Here is a 7,574-nt window from a genome sequence, read left to right as displayed (position 1 = left end):
CAGTCAGGCACTGTTAACTATCCTGGTCACTACAACAGCACAGTTAGGTACTGTTGACTATCCTGGTCACTACAATAGCACAGTCAGGCACTGTTGACTATAATGGTCACTACAACAGCACAATCAGGCACTGTTGACTATCCTGGTCACTACAACAGCACAATCAGGCACTGTTGACTATCCTGGTCACTACAACAGCACAGTCAGGCACTGTTGAATATCCTGGTCACTACAACAGCACAGTCAGGCACTGTTGACTATCCTGGTCACAACAACAGCACAGTCAGGCACTGTTGACAATCCAGGTCACTACCACAGCACAGTCAGGCACTGTTGACTATCCTGGTCACTACAATAGCACAGTCAGGCACTGTTGAATATCCTGGTCACTACAACAGCACAGTCAGGCACTGTTGACTATCCTGTTTACTACAACAGCACAGTCATGCACTGTTGACTATCCTGGTCACTACAACAGCACAGTCAGGCACTGTTGACTATCCTGGTCACTACAACAGCACAGTCAGGCACTGTTAACTATCCTGGTCACTACAACAGCACAGTCAGGCACTGTTGACTATCCTGGTCACTACAATAGCACAGTCAGGCACTGTTGACTATCCTGGTCACTACAACAGCACAGTCGGGCACTGTTGACTATCCTGGTCACTACAACAGCACAGTCAGGCACTGTTAACTATCCTGGTCACTACAACAGCAGGGTCAGGCACTGTTGACTATCCTGGTCACTACAACAGCACAGTCAGGTACTGTTAACTATCCTGGTCACTTCAAAATCACAGTCAGGTACTGTTGACTATCCTGGTCACTACAACAGCACAGTTAGGTACTGTTAACTATCCTGGTCACTACAACAGCACAGTCAGGTACTGTTAACTATCCTGGTCACTACAACAGCACAGTCAGGTACTGTTGACTATCCTGGTCACTACAACAGCACAAACAGGCAATGTTGACTATCCTGGTCACTACAACAGCACAATCAGGCACTGTTGACTATCCTGGTCACTACAACATCACAAACAGGCAATGTTGACTATCCTGGTCACTACAACAGCACAATCAGGCACTGTTGACTATCCTGGTCACTACAACAGCACAGTCAGGCACTGTTGACTATCCTGGTCACTACAACAGCACAGTCAGGCACTGTTGACTATCCTGGTCACAACAACAGCACAGTCAGGCACTGTTGACTATCCTGGTCACTACAACAGCACAGTCAGGCACTGTTGACTATCCTGGTCACTACAACAGCACAGTCAGGCACTGTTGACTATCCTGGTCACTACAATAGCGCAGTCAGGCACTGTTGAATATCCTGGTCACTACAACAGCACAGTCAGGCACTGTTAACTATCCTGGTCACTACAACAACACAGTCAGGCACTGTTGACTATCCTGGTCACTACAACAGCAGTCAGATATTGTTGACTATCCTGGTCACTACAACAGCACAGTCAGGTACTGTTAACTATCCTGGTCACTACAACAGCTCAGTCAGGTACTGTTGACTATCCTGGTCACTACAATAGCAAAGTCAGGCACTGTTGACTATCCTGGTCACTACAATAGCACAGTCAGGCACTGTTGACTATCCTGGTCACTACAACAGCACAGTCAGGCACTGTTAACTATCCTGGTCACTACAACAGCTCAGTTAGGTACTGTTAACTATCCTGGTTACTACAACAGCACAGTCAGGTACTGTTAACTATCCTGGTCACTACAACAGCACAGTCAGGTACTGTTGACTATCCTGGTCACTACAACAGCACAGTCAGGAACTGTTAACTATCCTGGTCACTACAACAGCACAGTCAGGTACTGTTGACTATCCTGGTCACTACAACAGCACAGTCAGGAACTGTTAACTATCCTGGTCACTACAACAGCACAGTCAGGTACTGTTGACTATCCTGGTCACTACAACAGCACAGTCAGGCACTGTTGACTATCCTGGTCACTACAACAGCATAGTCAGGCACTGTTGACTATCCTGATCACTACAACAGCAGTCAGGCACTGTTGACTATCCTGGTCACTGCAACAGCACATTCAGGTACTGTTGACTATCCTGGTCACTACAACAGCACAGTCAGGTACTGTTGACTATCCTGGTCACTACAATAGCACAGTCAAATACTGTTGACTATCCTGGTCACTACAACAGCACAGTCAGGTACTGTTGACTATCCTGGTCACTACAACAGCACAGTCAGGTACTGTTGACTATCCTGGTCACTACAACAGCACAGTCAGGCACTGTTAACTATCCTGGTCACTACAACAGCACAGTCAGGTACTGTTGACTATCCTGGTCACTACAATAGCACAGTCAGGCACTGTTGACTATCCTGGTCACTACAATAGCACAGTCAGGCACTGTTGACTATCCTGGTCACTACAATAGCACAGTCAGGCACTGTTAACTATCCTGGTCACTACAACAGCGCAGTCAGGCACTGTTGACTATCCTGGTCACTACAATAGCACAGTCAGGCACTGTTGACTATCCTGGTCACTACAACAGCACAGTCAGGTACTGTTGACTATCCTGGTCACTACAACAGCACAGTCAGGTACTGTTGACTATCCTGGTCACTACAACAGCACAGTCAGGTACTGTTGACTATCCTGGTCACTACAACAGCACAGTCAGGCACTGTTAACTATCCTGGTCACTACAAGAGCACAGTCAGGTACTGTTGACTATCCTGGTCACTACAATAGCACAGTCAGGCACTGTTGACTATCCTGGTCACTACAAGAGCACAGTCAGGTACTGTTCACTATCCTGGTCACTACAATAGCACAGTCAGGCACTGTTAACTATCCTGGTCACTACAACAGCACTCTCAGGCACTATTGACTATCCTGGTCACTACAATAGCCCAGTCAGGCACTGTTGACTATTCTGGTCACTACAACTGCACAGTCAGGTACTGTTGACTATCCTGGTCACTACAATAGCACAGTCAGGCACTGTTAACTATCCTGGTCACTACAATAGCGCAGTCAGGCACTGTTGAATATCCTGGTCACTACAACAGCACAGTCAGGCACTGTTAACTATCCTGGTCACTACAACAACACAGTCAGGCACTGTTGACTATCCTGGTCACTACAACAGCAGTCAGATATTGTTGACTATCCTGGTCACTACAACAGCACAGTCAGGTACTGTTAACTATCCTGGTCACTACAACAGCTCAGTCAGGTACTGTTGACTATCCTGGTCACTACAATAGCAAAGTCAGGCACTGTTGACAATCCTGGTCACTACAATAGCACAGTCAGGCACTGTTGACTATCCTGGTCACTACAACAGCACAGTCAGGCACTGTTAACTATCCTGGTCACTACAACAGCTCAGTTAGGTACTGTTAACTATCCTGGTTACTACAACAGCACAGTCAGGAACTGTTAACTATCCTGGTCACTACAACAGCACAGTCAGGTACTGTTGACTATCCTGGTCACTACAACAGCACAGTCAGGCACTGTTGACTATCCTGGTCACTACAACAGCATAGTCAGGCACTGTTGACTATCCTGATCACTACAACAGCAGTCAGGCACTGTTGACTATCCTGGTCACTGCAACAGCACATTCAGGTACTGTTGACTATCCTGGTCACTACAACAGCATAGTCAGGTACTGTTGACTATCCTGGTCACTACAATAGCACAGTCAGATACTGTTGACTATCCTGGTCACTACAACAGCACAGTCAGGTACTGTTGACTATCCTGGTCACTACAACAGCACAGTCAGGTACTGTTGACTATCCTGGTCACTACAACAGCACAGTCAGGCACTGTTAACTATCCTGGTCACTACAACAGCACAGTCAGGTACTGTTGACTATCCTGGTCACTACAATAGCACAGTCAGGCACTGTTGACTATCCTGGTCACTACAATAGCACAGTCAGGCACTGTTGACTCTCCTGGTCACTACAATAGCACAGTCAGGCACTGCTAACTATCCTGGTCACTACAACAGCACAGTCAGGCACTGTTGACTATCCTGGTCACTACAATAGCACAGTCAGGCACTGTTGACTATCCTGGTCACTACAACAGCACAGTCAGGTACTGTTGACTATCCTGGTCACTACAACAGCACAGTCAGGTACTGTTGACTATCCTGGTCACTACAACAGCACAGTCAGGTACTGTTGACTATCCTGGTCACTACAACAGCACAGTCAGGTACTGTTGACTATCCTGGTCACTACAACAGCACAGTCAGGTACTGTTGACTATCCTGGTCACAATAATAGCACAGTCAGGCACTGTTGACTATCCTGGTCACTACAAGAGCACAGTCAGGTACTGTTGACTATCCTGGTCACTACAATAGCACAGTCAGGCACTGTTAACTATCCTGGTCACTACAACAGCACTCTCAGGCACTATTGACTATCCTGGTCACTACAATAGCCCAGTCAGGCACTGTTGACTATTCTGGTCACTAGAACAGCACAGTCAGGTACTGTTGACTATCCTGATCACTTCAACAGCACAGTCAGGTACTGTTGACTATCCTGGTCACTACAACAGCACAGTCAGGTACTGTTGACTATCCTGTTCACTACAACAGCACAGTCAGGCACTGTTAACTATCCTGGTCACTACAACAGCACAGTCAGGTACTGTTGACTATCCTGGTCACTACAACAGCACAGTCAGGCACTGTTAACTATCCTGGTCACTACAACAGCACAGTCAGGCACTGTTGATTATCCTGGTCACTACAACAGTACAGTCAGGCCTGTTAACTATCCTGGTCACTACAACAGCACAGTCAGGTACTGTTAACTATCCTGGTCACTACAACAGCACAGTCAGGCACTATTGACTATCCTGGTCACTACAACAGCACAGTCAGGCACTGTTAACTATCCTGGTCACTACAATAGCACAGTCAGGTACTGTTAACTATCCTGGTCACTACAACAGCACAGTCAGGCACTGTTAACTATCCTGGTCACTGTAGACAGCCTGTACTGTCTGCACAGACAGCCCATGCCGTCTGCCAGCTTAGTTCATATTTCGCGCCATGCTGGTGCTGCCACCTATAGGCGCTGCCATTTCAGCCTGCCTGCCCTTGCAGTGTGTTTGCCCAGAGAGAGGAAGGAAGGAATGAAGTTGTTCACTTCATCCCCCTACACAACAAACATCCGTCTCTCAACGAGTTATCCTGATGTCGTGTCTGCACATTTCAGCATCCAGACACAGGTACAAGCAGGATCCAGCCGAAATTTGTCGAATTTTTCCGAGAATTGTAAGTGGCGTCCCAGTGACCCCACGCTACAGCGTCCCACGCTGTTTCCCAAGTCACGTGTTCAGCGTCACTTGTATGTTGCTGCTGTTGTTGTTCAGCTCAGCACAGCTGTTTCAGCAAGCCAGAGGTGAGTTTTGTGGTGATTTCTGCGTCCAGTGTGAGCTTCTCCACGTGTTTGTGGGTGGAGGAGGAGGAGGAGGAAGTGGCCGTTCCTCACCTTGCCCATGCTCGCCCTACTCACGCTCACCCGTCTACCATACACTCACCACTGCCCACTCCCTCTGCTGTGTTTTCTGTTTGTGAATTCATTGCCAGAGCTCTGTATCCGAGTGCCCGAGGCCACTCGAAGCTACGTGGATCAGCATGCCATGTAGATCACGACGCCACGTGGATCCCGACACCACGTGGGTGTGGGCGATGTCCCAGGCTTCATGCTGTGGTCTGCTGCCCACATCACATTGACGTCACCGACGATGCTGCCCGACTTCATGACGTCATGATGTCTGCCTGACGTCACCTCGAGATGTCTGCTGACGTCACCTCGCGACATCACGCCTGACATCACATGATGTCACATCGAGTGTTTCTAGTAATTATTTCAGTATTGTCGAGAAGATTGAGAGAAAATATATGTCGTGTGTTAATTAATTCCTCTCAGTCAGTGTTCTCACATGTTAGTGTATTCACAGAAAAGTATCATTTGCTATTTAAGCCATGTTGTACTGTATGTACCGTGGTGTGTGTGTAGTTTCCGTGTGTCCAGTGAGGTCTGAGCCAGACCTGAGTAGCACACTGTGCTAAGTCACCCGATGTGACCAGTGTGTATGACAGCTGATGTCAAGACAGCCCCAAGTGACCGAGCCCTCTTGTACAGAAAGCTTTTATGCTCGTCACTCGTGATGTTCTGCAAAATCGTACCTGCTACGATTCCCATCGAGATTTGTTCACTTCACCTCCAGACCGTCAGAGTGCAGTTATATGTAGAGAAACAAGTCTGGGGAATCTTAGACTAACCTCTGCTATAACTCCAACTGCAGAGAGAATGATACTCGCCAAGCCGCAGTCAGCCATGTCGGCAGGCGCTGTGTCAGCCTCGTGTCACAAGCTTCAGTGAGCAGCCTGCACAAAGAAGATGTCACTTTGACTGCTAGATCTCTCACTGCAGTCTGGTGTATGATGTTACGACTCCCAGATGTTTCGCCCAGTCGTCTCTACCACGACTCGCTCCACGCTCGCTGGCAGTGACAGCCCAGCGACAGTACCAGTCGAGAAGTGTCCTCCTGAGTCGCTTGCCAGAAGTCCTGCCCAGTTGCCGAGTTTTGTCGATGCCTCACTCGAGGGCACCAGCATGTCGTGCCCCAGGTTGAGTGAAACCTGCAGCGACTCCTACGATGTCTGCTTCACCGTTCCAGAGGAGACCGTACCCTGTTATGTCACAGCTCAGCCGCAGCGATGTCTCCTGTGTTGCAGTATCTGTCCAGACGCAGGAAGGTGTGCAGTGATGCACTTCGACGCTCACTGCCTATGACCACTATGTTTAGCACACCCCATGTGTTTTTTTCTTCCCTCCCTGTAGGAAGTTTTTTTTTCCATGTTCATATGTATATATATGTTTTTATTTTGTGTTCTGTGCCCTGTTCCTACGAGAGAGAGACCGAGTTCCTTTTACCACCAGTATCGTCGCGTCGGGACGACGCGCGGTAGGTGGCTGAGCGTATGTAGACAGCCTGTACTGTCTGCACAGTACAGCTTAGTTCATATTTCGCGCCATGCTGGTGCTGCCACCTATAGGCGCTGCCATTTCAGCCTGCCTGCCCTTGCCTCACTCTCACTCACACAGCGGCCTAGCAGCAAGACAAGGCCTACTAGTAGCTCTCTCTCGTGGGATGGCCCTCCCGGGCCATGGGCTCAAACACGCAAGCCTGTGTACCCACCGCAACTTAACAATAAAGTAAGAAGCCTCCGAAGACGTCTATCATTTAACCACCCGCTACCAGAACATCAAACAAATTCTTTATATCACTACAACAGCACAGTCAGGTACTGTTAACTATCCTGGTCACTACAACAGCACAGTCAGGTACTGTTAACTATCCTGGTCACTACAACAGCACAGTCAGGTACTGTTAACTATCCTGGTCACTACAACAGCACACTGTCTAGGTCACTGTTACTGTTGACTATCCTGGTCACTACTGTTAACTAGCACAGTCAGGTACTGTTGACTATCCTGGTCACTACAACAGCACAGTCAGGCACT

Source organism: Cherax quadricarinatus, chromosome 4 (assembly GCF_038502225.1).
Source record: "Cherax quadricarinatus isolate ZL_2023a chromosome 4, ASM3850222v1, whole genome shotgun sequence".
Lineage (NCBI taxonomy): Eukaryota > Metazoa > Arthropoda > Malacostraca > Decapoda > Parastacidae > Cherax > Cherax quadricarinatus.
Note: the sequence above shows the minus strand (reverse complement) of the source record.